The sequence below is a fragment of the Dermacentor andersoni genome, chromosome 3, assembly GCF_023375885.2.
Source record: "Dermacentor andersoni chromosome 3, qqDerAnde1_hic_scaffold, whole genome shotgun sequence".
Lineage (NCBI taxonomy): Eukaryota > Metazoa > Arthropoda > Arachnida > Ixodida > Ixodidae > Dermacentor > Dermacentor andersoni.
Genome location: NC_092816.1, coordinates 83,897,277 through 83,912,521, shown reverse-complemented (window position 1 = coordinate 83,912,521; position 15,245 = coordinate 83,897,277). Strand labels below are relative to the sequence as shown.

General features: G+C 45.2%; 1 long non-coding RNA gene across 1 annotated transcript; it reads right to left on the bottom strand.

Annotated features, from left to right (window-relative positions):
- Positions 1-1,480: 1,480 nt before the first annotated feature.
- On the bottom strand, positions 1,481-9,012 carry LOC129387655 (uncharacterized). Its single transcript, XR_008614846.2, has 3 exons — positions 8,884-9,012; positions 5,663-5,708; positions 1,481-1,823 (listed from the first exon to the last, which is right to left on the bottom strand). It is a non-coding gene; the product is annotated as an uncharacterized lncRNA (long non-coding RNA).
- Positions 9,013-15,245: the final 6,233 nt, after the last annotated feature.

Here is a 15,245-nt window from a genome sequence, read left to right as displayed (position 1 = left end):
AGCGACTTCAATGCCAGGGTAGGCAAAAGCAGGCTGCAGACAAGTCAGTGGGGGAATATGGCATAGATTCTAGGAATAGCAGGGGAAAGGTAATAGTAGAGTTTGCAGAAAGGAGTAATATGCGGGTAATGCACCCCTTCTTCCGCAAGCGGGATAGCCGAAACGGGACGTGGAGGAAACCGAATGGCGAGATCAAGCTACAGAACAGGTATTCGGCTTTAACTCAGGAAGATGACCTTAGTGTTAAAGGAATTACCGACAATCTTATGGGCATCATTAAGGAGTGTGCAATAGAAGTCGGTGGTAACTTCGTTATACAGGATAGCAGTAAGCTATCGCAGGAGACGAAATATCTGATTAAGAAACGCCAATGTATGAAAGCCTCTTACCCTACAGTTAGAATAGAACTGACAGAACTTACCAAATTAATCAACTAGCGTAAGACAGCTGACATAAGGAAGTACAATATGGATAGAATTGAACATACTCTCAGGAACGGAGGAAGCCTAGAAGCAGTGAAGAAGAAACTAGGAATAGGCAAGAATCAGGTGCATGCGTTAAGAGACAAATCCGGCAATATCATTACTAATATGGATGAGATAGTTCAAGTGGCTGAGGAGTTCTATAGAGATTTATACAGTACCATTGGTACTCACAACGCTAATGGAAGAGCGTATAGTCTAGAGGAATTTGACATCCCACAAGTAACGCTGGAAGAAGTAAAGAAAGCCTTGGGAGCTATGCAGAGGGGGAAGGCAGCTGGGGAAGATCAGGTAACAGCAAATTTGTTCAAAGATGGTGGGCAGATTGTTCTAGAAAAACTGGTCACCCTGTATACGCAATGTCTCATGACCTCGAGCGTACCGGAATCTTGGAAGAACGCTAACATAATCCTAATCAATAAGAAAGGGCATGGTAAAGACTTGAAAAATTATAGATTGATCAGTTTAGCGTCCGTTGCCTACAAATTATATTTACTAAGGTAATCGCAAATAGAACCAAGAACACCTTCTGTCAACCAAAGGACCAGGCAGTATTTCGTAAATGGTACTCAACAATAGACGCTATCCACACTATCAATGAGGTGACACAGAGATGTGCGGAATATAACTTACCCTTATATATAGCTTTCATTGATTACGAGAAAGCGTTCCATTGGGGAGGTGGGACTAGTCAAGCTGCCGTTATGCAGCTTTTATCCTGCCATCCCTACCGCTTTGTATATATCAGTGTACTTATGTGGTAAATAAACTTCTTCTTCTTAAAATTCAGTCGAAAGCTCAGCACTCATGGAGGCATTACGGAATCAAGGTGTAGACGAGCCATAAGTAAAAATACTGAAAGATATCTATACCGGCTCCATAGCCACCGTAGTCCTCCATAAAAAAAGCTACAAAATCCCAATAAAGAAGGGCGTCAGTTGAAAGCCTTCTGCCACAAAGCTTATTAGTTTAATTTGAATGCTTACTTATTTAGTTGCTTCTCGAATCGTTTTAAAATGTATTCTGGTGAGATAAAAGCATTCCGGAGGATATTCCCTAAATTTTGTAGGAATTTATAATACATTTACGGAAATACCGTACAGATACGAAATGCCAGTCTCTTGTTTGGTCATGAGAAGCTGGTCACTAGTATATTTATTGCACAAAGAAGAGTAGTATTATTTCTTCTTCAGCTCCGGAGGATCCGAGGAAGAGTAAGTGTTTCCAGTGACCTCATAGCTTCCAGCAAAGCCCAGGTCCGTAATGCTTTCCAGTGGACTGGACGGCGCATTGGCATCCACCAGGACAAGGAGTACGGCTGTTGTTCTCGTAAATTGTACACTGCATAGACAAGTAAAATATATAAAAACAATATACTTATGGGAAATAAAAAATAATGCTTGAAGAACACACTGAATTTCCGGCAGCAAAAATTGACGCCATGCAGTAAACTTTCCTTCTGGTTGCGCCAAGGTATGCCACGAAAAAAAAAAAAGTATGCAGCAGAAAAAAAAAACGAAAACGAAGAGGTACGCATTCCTGTTAGCACTCATTTTACCTCTGCTTCGGCTCACTGACAGCGGCTCACTGTCTCTTGAAGGCACGCAGTGTGGTTGCCTGTGTCCGATATAGTCAGTCACATGATTCTGAAGCCCTGTAGTTTTTTGATCGGGCTGCCTTGTATTTGCGGCACACTCATTATGACTGCTGCTTCTCCCCTCATCTTCTTTGGACCAATCACAATATACTTTGGTTTTGACGGGGAAGAAGAGAGCTCGAGGGCTAAAAGATGACACTGTATTGCATCTAGAGCTGCTTGGGTGACATCTTGCTGTTCACCAAGTGACCCTCTCGTAGTCCATACCATGATATCGTCTGCGTAAGTTGAATGATGCAACCTTTATATTATTGTGAGATGATACGAGAGACGATGTGTGGCTGTGTTAAAAAGAACAAGAGACAACAGTGAGCCTTGCGGAAGGCCACATGTGATGTAATGGAGCTGCGAGAATCGATATCCTATCTTGACTCGAAAAGTGCGGTCTCTATATATATTAAACAGATAACCTAGTGTAGGACCATCCTGCCGCCGTCGAGGAGTTACACAGCGAACAACAATCCCTCATGCATGCAAGAATGCACCGGCGCACACGTTGCCATAGGACAGAAATAGGGAAAACTTCATATCCATTCGTTCTGCGGTGGAACCCACCAGCTCTTGTTAGTGGATCAGTGACGCAATCAGCCGTTTCATGTTATTCACAACTTCGCTGATAAGCGCACTAAGCCTTTGTGACCGACTCTTGGCAACCAATTAAGTACTCGTATGGAGTCAGGGATGGACCATTAGAATTACAGAATGGGTGTCAAGAGAAGGAAAACGAGGTCGAGGACGGCAGTAAATAAGGGTGGGGGGTGAAATTAGTAAAATTGCAGGCGCAAGTTGGAAACAGCTAGTGCAAGACAGGGATAATTGGATGTCGCTAGAAGGTGCCTTCGTCATGCAGTGCACATAAAGATAGGCTGGTGATGGTAATGTTGATGATGTCGATAGTGGTCAATTCGTCACTTCGAGTGAAGAGTGGTATCAGATGGTGGATGTGAAGTGTTAGCAATTTGCGCCACTATATTGGCCTTCGATGCTGGTGAACAAACTTCGATGTTCCACTCACGTCAGACTTCATCCAACGCCCCAATTCGGTTATTAGCGATGATATCCTATTTGTGCTTGAGAAGGGCACCGTGCTCACTGAACGCCTGCTGTACGAAAATGCCCTGCTTCCAGCTCACTGCTAGCTCACCGGTGCTAAATTTCGCTCCTAAAGCATTGCAGCTTAACATTGTGGCTACCTTTGGCGGTTGCATTATGGACGAATCAGTCGGCGACACCTAACAGGGAATAAGCAGCCAAGTTCTCAACTTTGTCAGGTACTTCGATGGTAATTGCACCTGTGATAGAGCGAGCCCAAGTTCATGACCACTCCAAAAAAATATATATATTTTGCACTTACGTTATGAAAAATCTTATTTCAATCAGAGAAAAAAGTTACGAAACTTTAACGCAAGGATGTTCTGAACAATTTTGCAAGCGTCGCAGTCTAACCTAGCATTCCTCGCCCTTCCATACTTTGCATCTTGCCAGCGCTCTTTTTTACATCTTCATCTTTGCACTTCTTTAATACCGCAAAATTAAGACAGCAATTTAGTTGGCACACCTAATTTCTAAACAAAGTATTCATGTGGCGCACTAGAACTTGAAAGCTATAAGCACGTGAATAGATGAACTGTTGATGGTCTGTAGTAGTTACGCAGCAAGACCTTGCTAGCTACCTAAATAGCGGGCAGGAGACTTAGTGTGATACTAGACTTGCTTTACCTTTGTTAGATACGGGACCTTTTCCTGAGCCTCCTTCGAGTTCACCAGACCACATCGAATCGCGCCACAGCTAATTAAGACGCAGAAGCACATCTACCCCGTTCCCGAGGCGCGGCACGTGCAAACGAGTTGGCGTCCCCCACCTCGTGCGCCGCAGGTGGAGCTATTCACTGCTTGACTCTTCCCGAAAGTGTAGCGGGAGCCTGGCACGGTTCCAGGTAACGCAGGTCCCGAGCAAAGCTGCTTTGCAGCACTGAAACGTCGCCCCCTTCCGCCTATTGTGACGGCGCATGCAAGCCAGCAAGGCAATACCGCAGAGAGAAGTAAGCCCTCGGACAATTGGGGCCCAAGGAGCGACCCTCTGCGCCGGGTGTGACACAATCGCACGGGCGCCTACCATTGGCCGAAAATGACGACACCTGAGCGGGCTCGCCGATTGGCCGAAAATGGCGTCACCTGAGTGGGCTCGCCGATTGGCCGAACGTGACTTGACTTCGAGACACCGAAGGGCTTAAAAACCAGAGACCGGGAGCAGCAAGGGAGCATTCCTTCATTCATCTCTTTCGAGCTTCTTGCCACGGGTCGCAGCGTCCGAGTTGCTGCCGGCCCGTAATCACTTTATGACTGTTCATTTCTTGGTAAATAATGTAAATAATGTAATGTAAGGTAAACACTGTAAGTAATGTAAATAAACCTCCAGTTTTCATCTCAAAGTCCTCCTCAACCTCGGCCAACTCCCGCACCCAATGGCAAGGTCCAAAAATCTGGGGGACAGCAATTGGGATTGTCCTCCAGATCCAACAACTGGTTGACAGCGGTGGGATCGTCACCAGATCCAACACCACCGACTGTGGTAGCTAAGCGGCTATAGCGCTGTGCTCTCGTCCCGGGGTCCCGAATTAAATTCCTGGCCGCGGCGGCAACATTCCAACATATGGACGCTATAAAACAACACTTGTGTGCACGTTGGTAGGTGAACGTTGCTAGTCTGAACTGATCAGGCGACACCAAGACTCATGCACCTCATAGGCATGCTCACAGGCCCACACGATCCATAGTGTCGGTTCGCCTGTTTTACAGTGAAGCCTTCTATGACTAGGATTCCGAGATTTTTTCGTGCCATAACGTCGACAGAAAGCAAAGGTGGCTTGATCACGGCAGCAGTGCAGACCAGAACAATGGCTCAAAACCCCATAAGCAAGCGAAAATGCAATGACTCAGAGCCCCGTAAGGCAGAGGCTACAAGCACTCAGTAAAGTGAACAATGCATACATTCTTTGGAATCACGTATACAACATGTAGAGCAGCATAGGTTTCAATAAAGAACAAGCTCGAAATAATCATTAGAAGCACATAATTGATGTTAAGGCGCTCTTGATAACAATGTGAAGCACGTAGCGCTCCCCTCCCCCCCCCATACACTTCCCGGTAAAAGTTACCGTTGGCAAGCTGCCGTGGGGACGGCAGCTTGCGACGTGGCGAGTGACGTCTCTAGCCCCTTTTATGTAAAATAACCAGCCTAGAAATTGATTTTAATGCTGTTGCAGCACCGCTTTCGGCGGCGGCTTGCTGTCAAAATTACCATTACTCCCATTACTACCGTTACTCTAAAATAGCATTACTACCATTACTATAAAACCATAAAGCATTGCATACCCCCCTCAGCAGTTTTAGTGGGGCTTTTGAACAGCTTCGTTGGACATCTGCTTTCACATGGTGGGGATGGCGAGTCAATTTTTTTCTGTGGGTACGACTTTTCTATAGACGACGCTTGGAAGTAACAGAAGATATAAAATGTGCTTACCGTGTTGTTGCAGTACTGCAAAAACTGGCTGTGGGTGTGCCTGTGCCTGTGGGAAAGAGAATACTGAATAGACACCGGTTAAGAGGAGCCTGGTTAAGCGACAATTTTGGCTATGGAGAACAATGCGGGAAGATGTGGTTGACTTCCCATTTCGAAAACGTCAGTTTAACACGTACCACTCGTTCGGTTAAGCAGCACCTCTGCTGTCTTCACTGACGGCTGCTACTCGGCTCAATGAGAGGCACAGATTAATAGAGTTGCAAAGAATAGACTCTGCTAACCACAGGAAAACCACATGGTGCATGCTTCTGTGAACTTGCACCATGAACATGTTTCTGTGAGAATGCACCGTAGCTGTGAACAGATACGCCAGCGTCTAGGAGGACGCTTAAACATGTAGGGATGACAACGTAGAAATCATAATGAAGGGACACTAAAGTGGAAAAGCTCATAAGCTTAGATCAATAAAGTATTCTTGAAGGACTCTGCTTTCATTGGTTTCCATATCGGTTGATTCGGCTCAAATATCGGTTATCGGCTCAAAGTTTCATTTCTTCAATGTCGCGCCGAAACCACAGGATTGCTTGTTAGTCTTACATCGTGGATTGCAAAGTATTCTTTCGCATTTCGGCCGTTGTTGCCAAGCTTTTGTTTTTGATACTTTCCATGTTCACTCTTTGGCTTCTTTATAGAACAATGTACACTCCATCTTTACCGATAAAAGCCTAACTACGCCAAACAGACGGCATCAATATATGGGACATCACGGCGGGCTGCTGCGTGAACTTGAAGGCACCGTCGGCACCCGTATTTCATATTTGCGCTTTTTATTGCGATATAAATTATATGGACACTCCAGGCGCACTTCTGACGTCGCTGGCGGCGTCGCTGTCATGTTACGTACGAAGCCCAAGGGTTATAACATCGTCGTCACGCGCCGTACTTTGCATGTGCGAGTTAAAGCGTGAGAGGGTGAGCGGACGATGGCGGCTTAATCTTGCGAACGCAAGGGAGGAAAGTGAGGAGGAAGCGCACTGTCTTCCGTCGGTAATAAGGCACCGAGGGCGGAAGCGGGGTGTTCTACTCTGGCGGCTGCAGCGCGTGGCGCGGCCGCGCGCAGTACAGAGTCTACGTTCGCGGAGGATCATGGCTTTGTGCGAGCTGTGTTCTCACCACTTATAGTTTTTGTTGAAGTGATAGGCAGTACGAAGGTAAATTTAGCATTTAGCATGAGCATTCGCGCGATTAGAATTGAAGCAAAGTAGCGGCACACCGTATTTCTAGCGCTACAACGCATATGCAGCCGGGCTCACTCGCGCTTCTTACTGCACACGCTACGCCGTATTCTCCTTTACTTTTCCTCTTTCCTTTCTTGCTCTTCTTCCCCCCATTTTTGTAACATTCGTTTATAATATATTTGATTACCCTTACCCCCTTTCAAACCCAGCACAGGGTAGCCAGGCAGTCTGAGAACTGGCTAACCTCCCTGTCGTTCTGTCTGTTCCTGTTTGCTGCTCCTCATTGAAAATCGGCACACACATAGTGGAACATACCCCGTGACCCAAGGTTGTATCAAAGTCGTTCATTGAAAAGCGACACAGAACGAGTGACGCATACCCAGCGCTCCAAGTTGGCGACAAAGGGGTTCGTTGGAGAACAGTAATACACAGTGTCAGATTCTCAATGCAGCTTCCTCAGTGGCCTATGTCGGCATCAAAGAGATTCCTTGAAGGGCAGCACATACGTTGCCACATACCCAGCGACCCAAGTTGGTCCTGCGGTTGGTATTGTACCCTGTTCCCCCGGCACAGTAGACCGCGAACAGTCGCAGTCACAACGCTGGCGTGAGGGAGGTGCGCAAACAGAGGGGAGCGAACGCTTCTTGCTGCCACTGACTTCAACGCGTCCTCAGAGCTTGAGATTATGCAACCTTCAGTACTAGGTGCGCGAGGAGATAGCGCATATCAAGCCAATATCCACCTCGGGCCACCCGAGATGGATATCACCCGTCGTGTGTTGCCTACAAGATAGGGCGCAGGGGCCGCATATTCGCTCAGCCTAGAGAGCAGTGCCACGCGCAGCCACGGCCGGTCTAGAGGAGGAGAGGGCCTACCTGCCAAAGGATGGCATGAAGATCGTCAGTAGGGTAATGTGAGAAAGCTATCGCTGGCTTTAAAAAATAATCTAGGAAGGCTTCTGTCCCAATTTCTCCATAGCGTAATGGGCCACGCAGCCGGGGTCAAGATTTTCGTGGAACTATTAACCCTCTTCGCAATGTTAGGAAGCATGGCTGAACAATTAATACTGTTGAAGCTATGTGTATTAGTACTTTACCAGAAGTCAAGCAATCGTGTCCCATCAAGCTACATGTAAGCTGTAACACCGTGAACGAAATGTTATTACGGTAGCAGCTACTCTTCTTAAGCCATTAAGTGAATCATTATTATTTGTCCCAATCAAGACTACTGCTTATAAATTGGCTAAATCACAATAACAAAATTGTGACGGAAATTAGTGACAAAAGGAAACCATGAAGCCGATCACATCCTTTGGACCACCGGGTTTTTAAAATGAAACTGTAGTTCAATAAACAATGATATGGAAAACAAGGCAAACTTAATAAAATGTAAGAAAACAATTTTTCGAGATTATGGTAAAGTAAAAGGTAAAGAATAAAGGCAAATGCATCGAAAATAACCCATTAAGCATCAATGTCGTAACTGCTCAAAAGCGCGGAAGCACGCTCAGTAAAGCAGCGAGATTACGTGCAGATGCGTAACTTAGTCGGAGTCGCTGCATGAACATTTGAGATGTGAAGGAGCCTCTTGGTGCAAACTGTTGTACATAGACACCAGAATTTGCGCATGTACAGTAAACAGAGTAATGAAAGTCGGCAACAAAGGATATATTTCTTTTGTTGCAAATGCATGGGACAGCACTTGTAAAGAAACTTAAAAAAGACGATAGTTAGTCTCTCAGATATTGGTGTTGTCCATACGCAAAACAAGCCAGGTAAAAGTGCCTCGACTCCTATCAGAAACCGCAAGAAATGCACGTTACTTAACACCTCACTCAGCGCTGGGATGTATATGCGCACGATGAAGGAAGGTAAGAACTTCAGAACGAGAAGAGAATTCTGCAGATAGTTACCATTAAGAAAATGCATGCCCATTTTCTATATTGAGATCTAAATACGCAAAATTAGTTGCACATTGACTTACATAATTGCAAGTGTTACTATAAAGAAGACGAAGGGTAATGCCTTGAACACCGACATTGTACGGCCAATAGAGGCGAGTCTTCTGTGGTGCTGAGGTACAGTTCCAGCTGGCAATTCAATGGTCACTGAGGCTAGGATGGCATTTGAGTCCGGCGCGTCTGTGATGGGGATTTTATAGAGCGCCGCATCCGCAATATAATGTCACCGCAACCAGTTATTGTCCTCGCTGGCTTTTGACAAAAGTTGCCCGCCTGAAACTCTGAGAATAGGGCAGTGGCCTGAAATATTTTATAATCTGTGCATTGTTTAGGCAGTAGGCTTCGAGGGCTTGTCGTAGGAAAGAAGTCATACGATATCATGCTTTGCCTACAGTATCAAATGAATCATTTAAATGAATTAACCCATTATTTTAACAAAGGTGCAGCTACGGTGCAGATGTGAACGCAGGCGCCGTGTATTTTCGCTGCAAATAGAAAAATAAAATTGGACTGTGGAGCAAAGCCCGAATAAATTCTGACTGCTAGGTATAATGGAGGAAAGATTTCACATGGAGTGATATGGTGAAATGGTAAAGGAATGAAAACGAGGTACTCCTAGTGAGATATTTGTTTGCATCACATAAAACACTGTAATTCACTCAACTCACCTTGGATTAACTTGAACAGCTGAACAGCCCCTTGAGAAACGATATTCCTTGTCGTTTGTTGCGCATCACAAAAGCATTGCTTAAGAACATTAAAAAAAATTGAGCTGCTAACAACATAGTGTATCAGAAATTGGAGTATGTACGTTGGTAGGGCCATAAATAATGTTTTCTGCATTAGCTGCAGATGGTTTATGGTACATAAATGTTTAGGAACTCCAATTATCGATTGTCATAATACCTGGCTTGTTGAATATGTTCAAAGTGATTTGTACGTGCTGAAATCTGAACATCAATTGCATCAGGAGTTTCCTTTTTTCTGGCACGTGTTTTCCCCCATAGGGCGTCATTATGATATGTTTTTTTATTGACTGCCCGTAAGGAGATGTTGTGCCTATTAGACGGCTTCGCCTACGGGTATTCTCTTAATTTACAGATGAGATGAAAAGAAAAAGACTCCATACAAAGAACAGAATATATGCTGTTGTGGCAACAGTTCTAAAGGTCGCATATGCAGAGTGAAAACAAGTGTATCTGAGCAGTTGACGAACGTTAGGGTGTTCATGTTGGCTCACGAACAACGGCCCTCGTTGGGGAAAAACGGAGTGCACGAAAGCACGCACAAAAGAAGCACATAAACCCGATAATATGAGTGAATATGCGAAAAACGTATTATGAAGTTGTTGAAAAAGGGAGTTACCTTAGCAAATACGTCTTCACCAAACTTACAGTAAATAAATTTAATACCTTTTAGATAGTAACCATCCTTCAAGAACTTGTACGAACGCACATGCTGCGCTGTGTGGCAAGCATTCTGATGGATCCAACCGGTATTTTAGCTACTGATACTGGTCCATTACACAGAGCAGGTATCTTCTGAAAAAGCTTCCTACCACGAGTAACATGATCTGTGCAAATCTAATAGCACATGTGTTATGTCTTTTCCAGCCTCCTCACAAGAGCACACAGCACTGTCAACATTTTTTTTGTCTTGTACAAGAAACATTTAGCACAGACAATGCCTATTCGAAGTCTATGAGTTGTTTCTGTGGAGCGGCTTGTTTTTGAAGGTATGGTGAATTGCATGTTATGGTTTTACGCACATAATGTGGAGCTTTCTGCGTCATTTGAGAATCAAGTTTCTGTGGACATTCGACCACAGAGCTTGATTAAACTACAAAGCGTATCACTAGCCGCTTGGTGTAGTAGCAATAGTGCTGCATTATGGTGGGCTTCGTGCGCTATGTCATGTACAGTGACGCTTTCTGTGATTAGTAATAACGTGGTATCACCTGGAATTCGATACAATAAAGAAGACCTTCTGTTGTAGCGCCAGCCTTTTGTATGTCGTATAATAATGCACTGTTTATTTTCCACAGGCTGATATTCACTACTCACGATGGTGGAGCTTCCAAATCGCCCAGAATTAGGCATCGAAAATATCCTCTATGATCATATGAAGCGTAACTCGGGAAGGAACAAGAAGCTTTGACGTCGTAGATGTAAAATAACACTGTGTGAAGGTTCTTCGCGTATGATACGGTAGTACGAGGGACCCCTGTGTAAAGCTCGCATTTTTACACGAACGATTAGGGAAGACTCGAATACGATCCCTGCATGCAGTGTAGAGGTGTGACAAGGTTAACTGTTTGATCATAATCACTGACAAGTCGCACATGTGAGTTAGACAGGGAGCGAAAGGGACGATTTTTGTAATTTGGAGTAGCCATTGAGGTACGATACAATTCATTCATACGATGCCAGTATTCATGAACAGGCAGAAGGTTTCAGTACTGAACTATTATCTCATGCCTGAGTGCCCCATCTCTATCGTGACTGACTTCCCAAAGAGAATGATTGGCATGTAGGGTTGCCTAACGAACATAGTGACATGTTTTGGCAAAGCTTAGCGCCTGAAAAGGAAACCGGCGAGAGTCTGCAATAACCAACGCTCTGGCAGTTGCCCGGGGTCCCCCCATGGATATTTGGAGGCTTCTTGAGAATAGTCGTTGAAAAGTCTCTTTTAAGTGGCGACATTGCCTGTAAAGCACAGGAGCCTAATAGGCTATCCTGTCGTCTAATAACTGCTTTGTGAACACGTATTAAGGCCGGTGTTCTCGCACCCCGATTCCAGCAAAGCGGCAAACAAAGTTTATAATATACGCGAATTCACTCTCTCCTCTAGTGCTTTTACGTGGGGAATCCATGACAGCCGCCTGTAAGAAACGATGCCAAGAAACTTCTGTAGACGCAGAAGCACCCGGAGCTTAGAGTTATGTTCTAACCAAAAGTTTTCCAAGTATTTACTGGCAAAAGGAAGAGGAGCAGTTTCCTTTTATTTGATAGGCCCGGGCCTTAACTTAATAAAAGAACTCATTATGAAACTTTAGCCCCCTTGTAGGCCCTGCTGAATCGCAGCGAGTACTGAGGCCAGATGAGCAATGCGCAAGTCATCTGCGCAAGGAGAATAGCACAAGGTAGGCAAGATATGGGACAACTCAGCCATTACACTCTTAGAAAGAAATGGACTGAGAAGTATATTTGCTTGCGGAACACTTTTGCTGACATGTTCCTTGCTTTTATAATCACACTTTCTATAAAGATTTTACTGTCCCTTTAGAGCTAAGCGATCAATCTAAGTGCTTGACCTGTCATACATATCGTGTCAAATTCTCACTTCGCTTGAACAGACGCTCCCCTACCAGAACAGGAATTGACCTCCCTGGCGCAGTGTTCGGCTACTACCTTCCAATGACTCTTACAACTAACCCATGGCTCTCAGTCCCCAGCGGCTGCGGAGCACCTTACCAAGCAGGCGGTTAGACCTGCGACGCGGCCAGAGGGTGCTAAGAATCTCTGGACCCGGACAGGCCGCCAGTGAAAGCTGCACCTGGAAACATTCAACACACGAACCCTCTCGAGTGACGCTAGCTTAGCAGGACACTTTGAGGAATTATGAGCTATTGTATGGAATTTTATTGGCTTTAGGGTGGTTAGAAGAACTGTAGAGGCTTATGCAGTGCTGTCTAATGGCCACCTCCTCCGCTACAGAGGACTTCACCATAAGAGAGAAAACGAGTCAAGATTCCTAATTCATAACGACATAGCGGGCAACATTGACAAATTCTACAGCAATAATGAGAGGGTAGCAGGAGTCGTTATGTATAAAATAAAGGTAGCGCGATGATAGAGAAATAAAACAGTTTTACGAAAATGGTGAATTAGTGATGGGAGAAGTGCAAAGTCAGTATACATTAGTCATAGATGACTTCAATGGAAAACTGGGGAAAAGCAGGCTGGTGAACAAGCATTTGGCAACTATGGCAGCGATACTAGGAACACTGGAGATGTTGGGCGTAGTAGTTCTGCGGAAACCCGCAAGGTGGAAAGAAGTAAATAATAAAGGAGAAATCAGACATCCACCCGTTCGTAGCAAGTGCTACAAAGGAAACCCAAACGGGTTCCTCGAAAGAAAAGCCTCAAAGTTGAAGAAAAATCCGTCCTGGTCCGGGACACGAACCCGGGACCACCACCTTTCCGGGGCAGCCGTACTACCATCTGAGCTAATCAGGCGGCTAGCAGATGGCATAGCGAAGTCGAATTTGTCGACAACTCAACAAGCAAAGGCAAGTGTTTGACGTAGTAGTTCTGCGGAAACCCGCAAGGTGGAGAGAAGTAATTAATGAAGGGAAAATCAGGCATCCACCCATTCATAGCAAGTGCTACAAAGGAAACCCAAACGGGTTTCTCGAAAGAAAAGCCTCAGAGTTGAAGAAAAATCCGTCCTGGTCCGGGACGAACGGGTGGATGTCTGATTTGCCCTTTATTAATTACTTCTCTCGACCTTGCGGGTTTCCGCAGAACTGCTACGTCAAACACTTGCCTTTGCTTCGTGTGTTGTCGACAAATTCGACTTCGCTCTGCCATCTGCTAGCCGCCTGGTTAGCTCAGATGGTAGAGCGGCTGCCCCGGAAAGGCGGTGGTCCCGGGTTCTGGTCCCGGACCAGGACGGATTTTTCTTCAGCTCTGAGGCTTTTCTTTCGAGGAAGCCGTTTGGGTTTCCTTTGTAGCACTTGCTACGAACGGGTGGATGTCTGATTTTCCCTTTATTAATTAACTGGAGATGTTGGTAGAATTTGCCGAACGGAATAGACTCCGAATAATGAATACTTTCTTCGGGAAGCGTAGCAACAGAAAGCGTACATGGAAAAGCCCTAATGGAGAAACAAAAAATGAAATAGATTTCATACTCTCTGCCGATGCCAGCATAGTGCAGCATGTAGAAGTGTTAGGTAGGGTAAATTGCAGTGATCATATGTTATTGAGGTCTAGAAGTTTCCTCAATATGAAGAAAGAAGGAGTAAAATTCGTCAAGAAGAAACAGGACAGCCTATACGCAGTAAGGGTAAAAGCCGACCAAAATATATCAGTACTCATCCACTCTGTGAAGAAGGATGACCAGCGATGCTGTGTATGGGGGCCCCTTACTGGCGAACTGCACCTCCGCCGCGAGTCGGCCCGACATAGCACCATTTTCGGGATTGGCCCACGTATGGGGAGTGCTTCACGCATGCTTCACCTCCGCCGCCGGTCGGCCCGGCATTGCACTATTTTCGAGATCGGCCGAGGTATGGGGAGTGCTTAACGCCTGCTTCACCTCCGCCGCGGGTCGGGCCGGTATTGCACTATCTCCGGGATAGGTCCACTAAGGAGAGTTTTTTTCTTACGACACTAAAATTTTCTTGGGCGGCAGACGTAAACAGCTTCGCTGTGAAAGTAGGCCAAGCAGAACAATTATGCAGCTTTAGAACAGAGATATGAAGATGACGTAGAGACAATGAATGAAACCGTGACTAGGCTGGCTTCAGAAGCTGTAGTTGAAGTGAGAAGTAAGGCGCCAAGGAAAGCAGCAGGTAAGATCTCCTAAGCAACAAAGGAAGTTATAAAGGAACGACAAAGCATGAAAGTGTCCAATACATGAGATCAGACAGACTTCACAGAACTGTCAAAACTAATCTACAAGGAGAAAGTAATGAATACTCGAAATAATTACGTGAGAAAGACTGAAGAAGCCGTAAAAAATGGACGCAGCCTGAAATCAGTGAGAGAGAAACTTGGCATAGGACAAACCAAGATGTATGCACTGAAAGATAAGCAGGGTAATTTCATCAGCAATTTCCAAGATATAGTGAAAGCAGCGAAATAATTCCATACTGACCCCCACAGTATCCAGACCAGCCACGCTGCCTTCATTCCAAGTAGTAATAAACAGGCGACCCTTTATATGAACTGTCTATCGACTTCAAGGGTCCTAAAGAGAACTGGAAAAATGCCAACATTCTACTAATCTACAAAAAGGCAGTCCGGAAGCAATTGAAAAATTATAGGACCATTAGCTTACTTTCAGTATTATATAAGCTATTCATGAAGATAGCATCCATTATGATAAGGGCAACACTTCAGTCAACCAAGAAAGCAGGAAGGCTTCCACGAAGGGATATTCTACAATTAAAAAAAATTAAATTATGGGGTTTTACATGCCAAAAAACACTTTCAGATTATGAGGCATGGCGTAGTGGAGGACTCCGGAAACTTCGACCACCTGGGGTTCTTTAACGTGCACCCAAATCTAAGTACACGGGTGTTTTCGCATTTCGCCATCATCGAAATGCGGCCACCGTGGCGGGGATTCGATCCCGCGACCTCATGCTCAGCAGCCC